Source organism: Chanodichthys erythropterus, chromosome 3 (assembly GCF_024489055.1).
Source record: "Chanodichthys erythropterus isolate Z2021 chromosome 3, ASM2448905v1, whole genome shotgun sequence".
NCBI lineage: Eukaryota > Metazoa > Chordata > Actinopteri > Cypriniformes > Xenocyprididae > Chanodichthys > Chanodichthys erythropterus.
In genome coordinates this window covers 64,811,938-64,827,306 of record NC_090223.1, presented here as the reverse complement: position 1 = coordinate 64,827,306, position 15,369 = coordinate 64,811,938, and the positions used below count along the sequence as shown (strand labels likewise).

The following is a 15,369-nucleotide window of genomic DNA, read 5'->3' as shown; positions in this document are numbered from 1 at the left end:
TCTCAAAATTTGCTCCCTGGTCCGAATGGATACGCTGAGGGAAGCCATAAACACAGAAGAAGCCATCCCAGAGTTTCTTCGCAACACTCTTAGCCGATTGGTTCTGGCATGGAAAAGCGTGAGCTAGCTTGGTGAAATGATCCGTGATTACCAAGACATCCACAGATTTATTGTGCCTATCCTCGGCGGACCAGAAATCAATACAAACGAGCTCCAATGGGGCAGTAGTCTTGATGCTCTCCAAGGGTGCTCTTGCAGCTGGCTCTGGAGTTTTACTCAGGACACAACGGGTACAAGTCTTGACGTAATCACGTACATCACTTTCCATCCCAGGCCAATAAAACCTCTGGCGGGCTAAAGACAGTGTACGTGGCTGGCCCTGGTGACCGGCCAAATCATGAACACCAGAGAGAGCTTGCTGTTTCAGGGATTCAGGAAGGACGAACTGAATTCTCTTATGCTTTGTGAGTGGATCTTTGATGGCTCTGTACAGAATGCCATTGAGCAAAAAGAGTTTGTCCCACTGCTTTAAAATCCTTAATACACGCAAATCCTCATTCACACGCTCGCGCCTGGATGGTCTGCGCTTCCTGCTGACATAGAAGGACACCCGTGAAATAACTGCGTCTTTGTGCTGCTGACACTGCAATTCAGACAATGAAAAAGCATGGGAGACATCTTGACAGGCAGGAATTAAAGAGCTCATGTGATCAGCTAGGGATGTTGCTCTGGATACTGCTCCTAAATCCCAATCACCACAAGATGACAAGATGGACGACACATCCTCAGCAGTCATAGAAACATCCATTTCAGAGTTTTGATCGCGTTCAGTGCCAAGTGTTTGCGGCTGGCACGTGAGATGGAATGCTCTCTGTACAGAATCATCTTCAACACTGTGTACATGCTTCAGCAGCTCGGAGTAAGGCTCAGTCAGAATTCGCTGACTCACCGGCTTGACAAACGGGTCGCGACTGAGCGCATCCGCCACAACATTTAGCCTTCCAGGGATGTACTTGATCTTAAAGTTGTACGGGGCAAGTTTTGAAACCCAGCGCTGCTCACACGCATCCAGTTTAGGTTTTGTCATGATGTACGTGAGCGGATTATTATCGGTCCATACAGTGAACTCATGGCCTTTAAGCCAATGGCTGAACTTGTCACAAACGGACCATTTCAAGGCCAAGAACTCCAGCCTGTGTGCAGGGTAATTGGCTTGGCTGTGGTTCAAAGACTTGCTGGCGAACGCTATAGGACGTGCTTTATCCTCGCCAACAGCAACTTGAGAAAGCACTGCGCCAAGGCCGTTCAACGATGCGTCAGTGCAGAGGATGAAGGGACGCTCAAAGTCAGGGTGGGCCAACACCACGCTCTCGACAAGGGCTCTCTTTAACTCCTCGAAGGCGACATCACAGTCAGGAGTCCAGTCTTGAGGAGTCAACTCTCGGAAAGTGCCGTTACTATTACGACGACTTGTGCCTTTCACCAAACACTTTTGACCAGCAGTCAACTTGAACAATGGCTTTGCGATTTGTGAGCAGCCAGGGATGAAGCTTTGGTAGTAAAGAACCATGCCCAGAAACGATCTAATTCTCTTCGGCGAAGGTGTGCTGCCATCCTCTTTCATTAGGTCTTTCTTCTGAAAGGCAGCAATGACTGCAACCTTATCTTCATCCACTGAAACTCCTGAACCACTGATCACATGGCCCAAAAACTTGATGGAACGCCTGAGGAAATGACACTTTTTTGGAGCCAACTTCAAATTACTAGCTCTCAACCGTGCAAACACCACTTCTAAGCGTTTCAATGCCTCTTCTTCAGAACGGGCGAAGACCAGCAAATCATCGAGATAGCAAAGGAGGCTGGAAAAGTTAAGATCTCCAAATACGCTGAGCATCATGCGCATAAAGGATGCTGGACTGTTACACAGGCCCTGGGGGAGACGGTTATATTCATATAAGCCCATGGGCGTTGTGAATGCTGTGTAATGCCGATCAGATACATGGAGTGGGACGTTATAAAATCCAGATGTTAAGTCCACAGAGCTGAATAGAAGATTGCCACCAAGAGCGGCCAGGCAATCCGCCTGATGGGGCAAAGGATGAGCATCTTTTATAGTCTTTGCATTAAGCCAGCGAAAATCAGTGCAGACTCTTAACGATCCATCCTTCTTCCAAACCATTACCAAAGGAGATGCGTACTCGCTAACTGATTTGCTGATAATGCCTTTTTCTTCCATTTCTGAAAGAACTTCTCGCAACTTATGGTAGTGGGCAGGAGGGATCCGGCGGTAGGGCAGACGGAAAGGACGTTCATCACATAAATGTATCCTGTGTACGAAGTCTTTCGCCTCTCCACAATCAAGTCGGTCAATGGAGAAAACATCACGATATGACACGATAACATTGGCCAACTTCTCCTTCCATAAGTCGGAGACTTCACACTCATCGATATTAATGTCATCCAAGCCGTACTCGTGCAATAACCTAACAGGATCGACAGATGACACGGTCTTGGGGAAAGCTGCATCAGGAGCATCATGAGATCTGCATAGATTTTGCGTGACAGTAACATCCTCCACTGCCAAACAAGGAGACACATCAGCCAGCTTAGCATTGCGACGAAGAGTTATTGGAGATTGTGTGGGGTTCAAAATCTTCATCGGCACCCATCGATCACCCCACATAGGGCTCACTACGCGTCCCACAAGAACATGACGGGGCGCTGAACGTGAAGTAGTGGGTTCAACGATGACTGTGCTTCCCGGGGAGACATTAACGTTAGCAGGAAGTTTTCCCCAGACCAGGTGTTCACTTCTGGGAAGTAAGGTAACTGCTTGACAGAGCTTCACCGTGCCAAGCTTAACAGGCTGGCGAGGACCAGACCAACGAGAAATACAGCTCAAAAGCTCAAGGAACTTTTCAGACTCAGGATTGCTGTTTTCACATGAAATTACTTCCCAGTACTTCTTTTCTGCTTTCATCTTCTTAAGCACGCATTTGATAACGTTACTGCCGATGATGAACTCATCTTTCTGTCCAGGCACTACTAAAGTAGGTACGATGAACTTGAATCCATAGACTTCGATTTCCAGGTCATAAGTGCACTTAGGCTGAATAGTAAGACCACCACAGCCCACTAGGACCACGTTACCAGGAACTACTGAAGGTTGCGAAAGAACTCCTTCGGCACGCAACTTGGATTCACTCTCCGTACTCAGGGTGCAAGCCATACTGCCAGAATCTAGCAAACCATTCAGTACAGACTGGCCACTGACAGTCACAGGAGCATAAAACAGTTCACTAGCTCCATCGATTCTCTGAGATCCCACATACAGCACCGTTTTATCAGGTGGCTGCAACTTGCAACTATTTACAAAAATCTCATGTGGGTCCGACTCATCTTTTAGGGGAAGTACATCACCGCCCATGCTACCCCCTTCCACACACGGGCTATTTAGTTTAACTGAGTAGCAGAAGAATGAGGCTCAAAGCTTGTCGTCTTTGGACAATCACTCTTAAAGTGTCCAGGCTTGAAGCAGTTACGGCAAAGCCTCTGCCGCATGCAATGAGAATGTGTAGTGTGCTCTTTAGATCGACATACTTTACATGCTGGGCTCACACTAGGCTTGGGGTCTGATGTTCTGACGTGACATCCAGGATTGGACGAGGACAGTGAGGCAGTGCAGAGAGACAGAACTTTATCCATCATGCCGACTAACTGTTGCATACTATCGTTAGGCGTAAAAGGGACAGCGTTAGGGTTGAGCTGACCATTCGAACATGGTGACTGACCTGAGGAGGGTTCAGGCTGTTTGGGCGAACTCAATACAGGATCGTCACGGACAGTCACAGTGTCCTGATGGCAGGCGAACACAGGTGAGTAACGTTGGGTTCTAGCAGAAGTTCGTTTCAGGTTCCTGCGGTGACAATCCAGTCGTTCTTGAACCTCAGCAGCACTCCACTGTTCGGCAGGCTTGAACTGAAAAGACAAAGCAAGGCCAGGATCTGGACAGTGAGAGACAAACATCATAACAGCTTCAGCTGCAGGATCCTCAACACACTTGTTGCGTCTACGTAAACACTCATCAGCCACATCGATCGCCTTATTCAGCCGTATCCAGTAGTCCATTGGACTCTCGTCCACCTTAGGAAGAGTGTTGTAGAAGTCAGCCATAGGCATGTTCGAGTAAGTTAACTCACTGAAATTACGCTTCAGTATATCAAACACTGTGGCGGGGAGCACTGCAGTAGCCTGCCCTGGGAAGCTACGTAAGGACACTTTGACCACGTCCCTTGCTTTTCCGGCCAACCTGCTCAAAATGAGATCAGAAGCAGTTTCATCAGTGCATTTCTTACTGTTCAAATAACTGTACATCATGTCCTCCCATTCGTGCACAGTAAATGAATCACTTCGATCACCTCTAAAGAATGGTGGAGGTGTCACATCATGTTGGACAATCACTTTCAATTTTGACGTATCAGCACCGTCATCTGAATGCTGCACATTTGACTTAGACTGCATTTGGCTGGGTTGTTGTGTTAAGTTGAGACTGGCCGAAATGCTCTCACCAATTTTCTGAGCTAAATCAGAAATTAAACCACCTAAAGACTCTGGAGTAAAAACATTATCAGCGTTTGAGTGTGCAAAAGGTGTGGAACAGGCAGTAGGGCCCACTGAGGCACCAATAGCTGAATCAGAGGCATGTACATGGTCAATTTCTGCATTAAAGAATGCCCTTCCCCTCCCAAAACATTGAGGTGGAGTTTCAGACTTTTTGTCAGGAAGATTAAACACAGCCCCACTACCCCTGCCTACTGGAAACACGGCGTTAGGTTGTTGCACAGAGCTAAAGTTATCTTGACTAACAGTGTCCTCAAACATGACTCAACTTGAATAGTAAACACCGAGAGATATGCAGAAAATGGAATTAAAAGCACTAAAAACACAACATAGTATGCAGAAAAATATATACACTCTGCAGAAACACATGTAATAATGCTCTTTCAAAGCAGTTCAGTGTGACGTCGCACGGAGAGAAAAAAAACTTACGTATGTGACGATCACAAAAACCTCCGTTATTATGAGCGTGCAGCAGCGCGAAGAACAGTTCAGCATACAGTTGCACGGAGAATGAGGAAAAAAAATGTTCCACGTGACGATCAAACTCCTTTATAATGAGTGTTCAGTTTCACGGAACAGTTCAACACACATCAAAGTGTATATGCAGCGAATAGTAGTCGATAGATCAAAACAGTTCTCAACCATACCTCACAAAAAGCAATCGTTCGATTAAAGCCGTCCTACTTGATGTGAGCAGCAGATACAGTGAACTGGTCGAGCAGAGGTGACGAGATGAAACGAGCTGCGGCCTCCGCGGTCAGCGAAACACTCCTCCAGCGATTCGGAACAGCACACCCGTCGTCTGTTGAAGCAGCAACTCCGGCGATCGGTGAACAGCCGATCATGCGAAACCCAAGGTTCACGGCACCACGTGTAACCCGTGCGGCTCGCTTATGCCCAGCGTGATGTGCGGCCAGCGACACCGGGTATTAAAACTTGGTCTGCGTTGTGTTACGTTGTGTGGATGGAGAAACAGACACGGGACAGCAGGCAGCAGATTCACTGGATCGTTTTACTGTATAACAGAGACATAAGCAGCCTCAGATTGAGTGGCCCTTATAACACTCTCTCTTCCATTGAATCACAGTTCAAAAGGGCGGAAGAAAACATGAACATAAGGAAAATATATACAGAAAAACATACCTGTATAACAGAGACATAAGCAGCCTCAGATTGAGTGGCCCTTATAACACTCTCTAAAACAAATATGGTGCATCTCCATTACCATGTGCTTTTCACATAAAAGACAGAAATATACCTCAAAGAATGTAAAATAACAAAAATAATCCCAAGGATAGATAAAATAGTACTTTACACATGTTAATTATATCTTTTATATCTGTATTTCCACCCATACTTATAAGGATTAAATAAAATTAACAGGATGACAAAAGAAACCTACCTCTTCCATTGAATCACAGTTCAAAAGGGAAGAGGAGGAGACAGGACAGGAAATTAGGTCATACTGTGACCACGCAACACTTAAAGGAGAAGCGCACCTTTAGATCAGGTATCATAAAACGTATAAAAGAACAATTTTGTGTGAATTATAACAGTATTTAGCAGTATACTTTGTATACCTGTTACACATACATACCTAAATATGAAGTTTCATTTGAATTCATTTGCAGCGTTAGTTTTGAGTGGTTTTTTTTTTTTTTTTTTTTCGTCAAACCGGGTCATTTAAGACCATTAACTCTGTTAATAATTCCTTTCTTAAAGATGGCGTTTAAAAAACTGGAGGAGAGTGAAGATATAAAGATGGTGTTTATTAAAGAAGAGACTGAAGAAATGAAGATTGAGATTAATAAAGAGGAGTTTGAAGAAATAAAGATTGAAGAAACATTCAGTGTGAAACATGAAGAAACTGAGAAACAAACAGGTTGGATTTATTCTCAAAGCTGTATTTGATCATTATTAAAATGTCCAGCTCTACAGAAATAGAGAATATACTGAAGTATAATCTTACAGAGAAGTGTCCTAATTCACTCAATCGGTTCATTCATTTCTTCAGGTGGACATACTATAGAGCTAGATTTAAGGTTTGGTTACTTGTAATTAAGCATTATTAACTCATTACTATAGTGAGTAAATGTAGTAATTAGGCATGTGACGGTATCAAATTTTCATGTTGCGATTAATTGATGAAGCTTTTATCACGGTATACGGTATTATCGCGATATTAAAATAAGTTGCAAAACCATTTTTGTCATAATTTAACAGGTTTAAGAACTCTTTTTTTTAATAAAACAAAAACAACTCTGACTGAAATTTTTAAACAGATTAAAATGCAAAAGAATTAGGCTATAACGAACAACAGATAACACTTTACTCTATTTAATGAATTTAACTAAGATTTAGCAATAGCTACATTTCTTACAGAAAGTTTTTTTTGTTGTTAATGTTAGTTTAGAAACACAACTGATTATTGTTAGTTTTATCTCAGGTCCATTAAATAAGTTATTTTGATTTTAGTAATGTTATTAAATAGTAACTAAGAAATTAACATTAATTAATAATAATTAATACTTTATAAGTATTTTTATTGTCAGTTTAGTGATAATGAATTAACATGTTAACTAATGAAGCTGTAAGTTTTACTGAACAATAACAAATAATCAGAACATTTCTAATCATTAGGGCATGTTGTAGTCCAGATTAAAATATAAAAATGTTTAGGTTTGAAAATAAATTACTTTTAAGTCGTTTTTAAGTATTCAGTATTTGGTGCTGTGATGAACAACACTGAGATTACAAAAAAATGAATGAAATTACTTTGTTTGCACGGTTTCCGTGGTAACCGCTGCACGCTGCTGTTCCATCAGCGCCCTCTGCTGTCAGAGAGTGAACGCGCACTTTCATTCAGCTCGTCTCCTTGTTCCGCCATGTGCTTCTCGTGCACGTTGGGATTGTTTACATCTCTGAGCGCGTGTCCTTTTGACGCAGAATACAGCGGTGTTGTGCATTTTATACGATTGATGGGTAAAGTATTCTTAATTGCCTTATAAAAAATTAATAATTGGTAATAAATTATTATTTACGGTATTCTGAAGTGCCGACGACTACAATATCGTGAATATTCATTATCGCGATTTATCGCATTACCGAATATCGGCATAAGTCTAGTAGTAATATGTATGTCACTTTAAAATTCAGTGTTTCCATTAGTCACACGGGTATATTTGTAGATATGGGGGCACCACTACTATTTTAATTATGAAAAAATAACATATAAGTGTGAAGTAAAAACAAATTCATTTAAAACTAAACTGAAACAGAAACCGGCGTTATAACCTACAATTTGGTACAGATCCAAATGTTTCCATATTCTAATTTGGAGGCTAAACTATATTATTTAAACACTTTTAATTTACACATACTATTATAAATTTTTACATATTTGGTTGAATGTATGTTATTTTTACAAATAACAGGCTGCAATGTCAAGTTACTAAAACTGATATATGTTGTGTGTAAGCGAGGCGCCGGCGCGATCACTTGAATTTTCTTATAGCGGAAACAACTCTAAAATAGGCTACTTAGATGTAACACCATTTGAATCTGTGAAGGGTTAAAGGTGCAATATGTAATATTTTTGCAGTAAAATATCCAAAAACCACTAGGCCAGTGTTATATATTTTGTTCACTTGAGTACTTACAATATCCCAAATGTTTCCAACTATAATGTAAATCGTGAGAAAATTGCAATTTTAACCAAGGCTCCGGGACATGTGAGGAGTTGCCTGTCAATTGCGTCATACCCGCGTTACCCTCGGTTACCAATTTTATTTTGTAGAAACCATGGAAACACCAAAGACGCTTTAATAAATCACATGTTTTAATAGACAAGGGAAGAACAACTGTTTTGATATATAGACAGAAAATGAATTGTTGTTATATAGCTCAACACGTTTAGTCTTATTGTTTAAATCTAATTTTCTTGATTTTTTTGTGAGTGCCATGCTTTACCATGGCTCAGAGAAAAACACTATTTTGTCAAGTAGCTAACAGCATAAACAGATTCAGCTTTATTTTTAAAGCATTTTCTCCATAATACTATAAGTTTTAAAATTAATTGCATGCCATTTATCAACACAATCATCCAGCATTTAATATGATATTGTAAAATTGATCTATCTTACTGCAGTGTGTAACAGTGTCTCACAGCAGCCGCCGAGCGAACGCACAGAGTAACATTACAACATCATTTTCAACACTCTCAAATGTATCTAATATGATAAACAGAGCTGCGTTACCTCATACCAAAGAGTATATTCTTTGCTCATACTCATGACCAGAAGCAGCGCTACTACTACTACTAGTAGTATTATCTTCTTTTATTGAGGGAGAATCAAATGATTCCTACGGGAAGCAGGCGAGTGGGCGCGGGACTGAAAAATCCGTCCCGCCTTATGTAAGCCTCTACATCGCGGTGCCCCCACGTTCCCATTTCTCCTCTCCCAGAATGCGATTTCACCCCTGCCCTCACAGAGGTCTGTGCATGCAGCTGCATGAAGGACACCAGGTTTATTCATGCTCTGACAATCATGTAAATATTCACAGTGCTATTCTGTAATTTCTGTCAAACGCAGGCAAATTTCGCTGTATATAAAACATACAATAAGCTTCAAATGATTACACATATATGTAATTGTTCATGTGCAATTTGTTACCTAGGAAGCTCCTAGGTACTAGGAGCTACTTTTTACATTCAGTAATCAGTAATGTAATCAAATTACAATTTTAATGTAGAAATTTGTAGTGGATTACTTTTTTTGAGTAACTTACCCAATACTGCCTATGTTTGATGAGGCGTGAGCAAGTCAAATAAACCACGCAAAATCTGATCAAAGCGCTCAGGCTGAAGCCTAGTTTTACATGAGGAGGTGGGGAACTTTTTTCCAGAGCTTTTTTAGTGATTTTAGTCCCATCCGAATGTGCCATCTCAGTAATCATTACGGGCCAGGTCAGTTTACTTCATATTTTGTGCAGTTTTTGAGTAGGCTTTTATACAAAAACAGATTTTTATGTAAAATTCACTTTATAAAAGACCCACATTTCTAACTTTCATTCAGGAGGATAACATGGATAATTTGACATGGTTTAATGTAAGATTATTGTCCATCTTTAAGTAAAAAAAACTATCACTTTTACCAGTAGATGGCTGCAGAGATTCACTATACTCCAAAAACAGCACAAATGTTGAGTAAAAAAAAAATTAACTGAGTAAAATTACATTTGTTAAAAATAAATAAATAAATAAATATATATATAATATTGTTACAAAATTACATTTTGTTGCCTGGGGTCTGTGGAGAACCCAAAGACCCTGAAGGGGCTTGCACACCGGACGCGAAGCTCAGCGCCACGTCTTTAAAATTCGAACGCATTGTTTTCTATGAGTGTACGCACATCAGTGGTGACATTCGGCACCTGTCCGTGCCGCCCAGCTACGAACAATAGAAAACAATGCGTTCAAATTTTAAAGACGTGTCGCTGGTCCGGTGTGCGAGCCCCTTGAGTGTACTGCACAAAGGTTAAAGTATATAGACAGATTCTGCCAGTGTTGGTTCAGAATAAACAATGATGTACTTCTGAGTCCTTAAGATGGAGGGAAGTTAACAAAGGAAGGGCATAAAAATCTGAACTTGAGCGCAGCCCTGGAGTACCTCAACAGGACACTTTGTAGATTTATTTGAAATATCCATCAGTCTCAGATCAGAGTATCAGAGCTGATGAGTTGAACCTAGAACAGGAATGCCCAAACCTGTTCCTGGAGATCTACATACATGCACAGTTCAGATCCAACCCCGATCGAACACACCTGCCCCTGAAGATCTTTGTTCACTGCTTCAGGTGTGTATATTGTGTACACACAATGCAGAAGTATAAATCAGCCTCTAGTCTTCAGGAATGCTTGAAAATTACAGGCAGGTGTATTTGATTAGGGATGAAACATAACTCTGCAAAAGAGTGGTCCTCCAGTACCAAAGCTGCCCATCCCTGATCCATAGGATAGGGTATAGATCATACATCAGTGCTGCTCAAACTTTTTTCCCAGTGGGCTGCACAATGGTCCAAGTGCAAGTTTCACGGGCCGCATATAATTTACATATGATGTCATCAATGCAAACCAGTCAGATTTAATGTTATGGTATTAGCAGATAATACTATTATTATACGTAGATGCACACAATAAATAACAAATAAAAACTAACTTACTGACATTAGCTTTACAATAATTATCAGTAATGCTCAATGAACACACAAACTGTATATACAATCACTTAAAAGGTGCCCTAGATTCCAAAAATTGAATTTATCTTGGCATAGTTGAATAACAAGAGTTCAGTACATGGAAATGACATACAGTGAGTCTCAAACTCCATTATTTCCTCCTTCTTATATCAATCTCATTTGTTTAAAAGACCTCTGAAGAATCTCAACATAACACCGACTGTTACGTAACAGTCGGGATCATTAATATGCACGCCCCCAATATTTGCATATGCCAGCCCATGTTCCCAACATTATGAAAGGTATCGGACAAGGGCAGCCAGTAACGTCTGGATCTGTGCACAGATGAATCATCAGACTAGGTAAGCAAGCAATAACAACAGTGAAAAATGGCAGATGGAGCAATAATAACTGACACGATCCATGATAGAATTATATTTTTAGTGATATTTGTAAATTGTCTTTCTAAATGTTTTGTTAGCATGTTGCTAATGTACTGTTAAATGTGGTTAAAGTTACCATCGTTTATTACTGTATTCACGGAGACAAGACTGTCGTTATTTTCATTATTAAACACTTGCAGTCTGTATAATTCATAATGCATAATGCACACAGCATGCATGACGAACATCTTGTAAAGATCCATTTGAGGGTTATATTAACTGTGTGAACTTTGTAAATGCGCTGTAATATAGTCGAGAGCTCATGTGGCAGGGAGCGTGCGATTTTAAAGGGGCGGCATGCTGAAAAAATCAGTGTATAGTTAATGATGCCCCAAAATAGGCAGTTAAAAAAATGTATTTTAAAAAATCTATGGGGTATTTTGAGCTGAAACTTCACAGACTCATTCAGGAGACACCTTAGACTTATATTACATCTTGTGAAAAAGCATTCTTGGGCACCTTTAAGTTGCTATTTAATTCTGTATGACTGTATGACTCTCTTCAACAGCATCGCAAACAATCACACAAATGCCTTAATAAGCAAATGTTACTCAGCTCATTTTACAAACAACACTTAGTGCACTGTAGGCTAATTATCTCTAATGATATCAAGCTTTCTGTCATGTCGCAATCCCTCGCGCAGCATCGGATCCGTGAGCGCGCGCAGAGTTGGGCTCATCCAGCCGCGGGTGTGCTGATGCGGTTATTTTACTGATTTAAAACACATCAAACATCGAATTCACAATTCAGTCTTTTGAAATTGTAGGTTTTGCTTGTCAAGTACTTTATTACAGAGCAAACAGGAAGGCTGCCCATCTCGCTCATTAGGCGTAACAGCAAACTGATTCTTCCATTCTTCTTACCTTTACTGCTGATGCTGCAACTCGCATTTAGTTTTTCTCCTTTTAATAACAAATTTGACCATTTTGAGGCTTAAATTTTAAAAAATAATGGCTGCTGTTTGAATTCTTCCTAAGCGCGCACTTGTTTGTTTCGTTAACTGAGTGATTGCGTCAGTAGCCTACATTGCCTGATGTCTGAAAATAATAAATGCTCACCAAAATTATTTTATATGACAAATAAAGCATTATAGCTCATTTATATTTATTTAATTCACTTTAATTTAAATTTTAAAACAAAAATAAATTGTATGCTATTATTTTTTTTATTTTATTTTTTTAAAATTGTGGTCTGCATATCGCTCTGCATTTACATTCGTGACGGGCCGCAGGTTGAGAACCATCAAACGCTTACTGCAGTGAAGTGTCGCGTTGCGCGACTCACTGGATGTCATGGCAACTGAATCACGGAGGAAAACTTTAAATATCTCGCCTTCGCTTTAATTTCGGACCATCTCCAAAAAGACATAAAACACTAAACAAATGGTTTTGACATGCGTTTATCAAAGTAGGAAATCCAGACTTTTAATCCCTTACACACAATTACTGCTGTTGAAATACGAAATGGAGGCGGGTCCGGATTGAATTCCCTCCGGGTCTGGAGTCCCAACTTTGAGAAGTGCTGTCATACATGTTGTTGATTTTGATGCTTGAAATGTCTAAACTTGTTTTTTTTTGTCCTAGACCTAATGGCACTGAGAGAGGCGAGTCATGAACTTAATGAAAGGGATGAAGAGAAAATTATAAATTATAATTATAATTTAATAACTGAAGAAAAATCAACAAAGTTTTCCTTACAAAAAGGAGCTCAAAAGACTGGAACTAAAAGTTATTTCACATGCCAACAGTGTGGAAAGACTTTTGATCAACATAGAAACTTTCAAGTCCACTTGAGAGTTCACACTAGAGAGAGAGCCTTCACTTGCCAACAGTGTGGAAAGAGTTTCACACATAAAAATCACCTTAAAGTTCACATGAGAATTCATACTGGAGAAAAGCCTCACACCTGCAAACAGTGTGGAAAGAGTTTCAGTCAAAAAGGAAGCCTTGAAATCCACATGAGAATTCACACTGGAGAAAAGCCTTATACCTGTCAAGAGTGTGGACAGAGTTTCAATAGAAATGAAAACCTTAAAGTCCACATGAGAATTCACACTGGAGAAAACCCTTTCACCTGCCAACAGTGTGGAAAGAGTTTCATTAGAAATGAAAACCTTAAAGTCCACATGAGAATTCACACTGGAGAAAAGCCTTACACCTGTCAACAGTGTGGAAATGGTTTCCGTGAAAAAGGAAACCTTACAGCCCACATGAGAACTCACACTGGAGAAAAGCCGTACACCTGCACTCTGTGCGGGAATGGCTTCACAGAGGAACGAATCCTCATGCAACACATGATAATTCACACTAGAGAGAGCCCATTCACCTGCCAACAATGTGGAAAGAGTTTCATCAGAAATGAAAACCTTAAAGTCCACAAGAGAATTCACACTGGAGAGAAACCTTTCACCTGCCAACTGTGTGGAAAGAGTTTTAATGAGACAAGAAACCTTAAAATCCACATGAGAATTCACACTGGAGAGAAACCTTTCACCTGCCAGCCATGTGGAAAGAGTTTCAGTCAAAAACAACACCTTATAGACCACATGAGAACTCACACTGGAGAAAAGCCTTACACCTGCCAACAATGTGGAAAGAGTTTCATTAGAAATGAAAACCTTAAAGTCCACAAGAGAATTCACACTGGAGAGAAACCTCATACCTGTCAAGAGTGTGGAAAGAGTTTCAGTCAAAGAGGACACCTTATAGCCCACATGAGAACTCACACTGGAGAAAAGCCTTAAGCTTTGATTCATTATTTTCTAAAATCAAAATAAAATTGAACAGCTCAATATTGTAATAAATCAAGGTCAACCTAACAGTCTCTTAAATGTTAAAAGCATGAAACGCTCACAGTTCAATAAGCTTACGCTAAGTCCTATGCCTTCTCTATAGGTTGTTCGCACATGACGTCAGGGCTGCACGCGAAATGCGGCAGGTGGGCAAGGAGTGATTTTACTATATAGGAATCAAAATTCCTATTTTTTGCATTGTTATAGTTGCTCAAATCTATCAAACCGAGAAACCACAATGAGCTTTTATCATTTACGTAACTTGTATAATTCTTTTTTTTTTTTCTTTTTTTTTTACTTTTTAAAAAATATAATTTTGTGTCTGCTGATACTGAAATGAATATGGAACCTGCTTACTTCATTTAGTATCGTTTCAGGGAAGAGAAGATATTTTATCTCATTGAATGATTATTTAGTGTTTTCACTTCAGTTTTGTTGAATTAAATTTACAATGTTGATCTGGTTAGCATGAGAACTGTCACGCGCTGCTGCTTCAGCCATCATATGGTAGAAAATGTCAGAATAAATAAATGTGTTCAACAAGCTGACAGAAGTTGATCCATTTCTTTGTTGGTATGGTGTAAATATTCACTTTCCCATATGACCATGGAGGAGAATCGGATGGGCATTCAGCAGACAGGCACTAACATATTTTTTATTTTATTTATATCAACAAATGACAACCAAAATCAAACCCATAGAAGCTTGTGAACAGTTTTTTTAAGTGGCTGTGTGCAGTGGCTGAACAATTTGTTATTTTTATGTTGATTTCTTACACGTGTAGTGATTTTTACTCCATTCACCGGTGACGTAGTGATTTTTGATCACGTGTCACTTAAGGTGTGGTTATAAGTGTATCAGATGACCCCTTCCTCCTTTTGTAATACGGGGCACCAGTTAAGAATACTATCTTAACAATTTATGAACACTCCAAAAGAGCTGTTCAATAATTCAGAATTAATATAAAATGGAGGGAGTCGATCAACTGATTTATCTGAAGGATTTGCGAGGGTCCGGTCAACTAGTAGAGCCTTTGGTCATCAACACAAGGAAGACACAGTTATAATAAAAGTCAATGAAATTTATTAACAATAGACATGCAAGAGTAAATACCACAACGATTAATAATGAAATAATGAATATGCAATTCTAAAAGATAGTAAAATAATAATCAAAGGAGAATACTGAATTAAATCAAAGAAACACATAAACGAAGTGAACACAGAACGGATAAATGCAATGCTGTTGAACTGAATGTAGAATGGAAGAGAATTGTAT

At 39.9% G+C, this 15,369-nt stretch overlaps 1 pseudogene; it reads left to right on the top strand.

Moving 5' to 3' along the window:
- LOC137005239 (uncharacterized) overlaps positions 1–15,369 on the top strand; it is a 615,607-nt pseudogene that overhangs the window by 192,501 nt on the left and 407,737 nt on the right.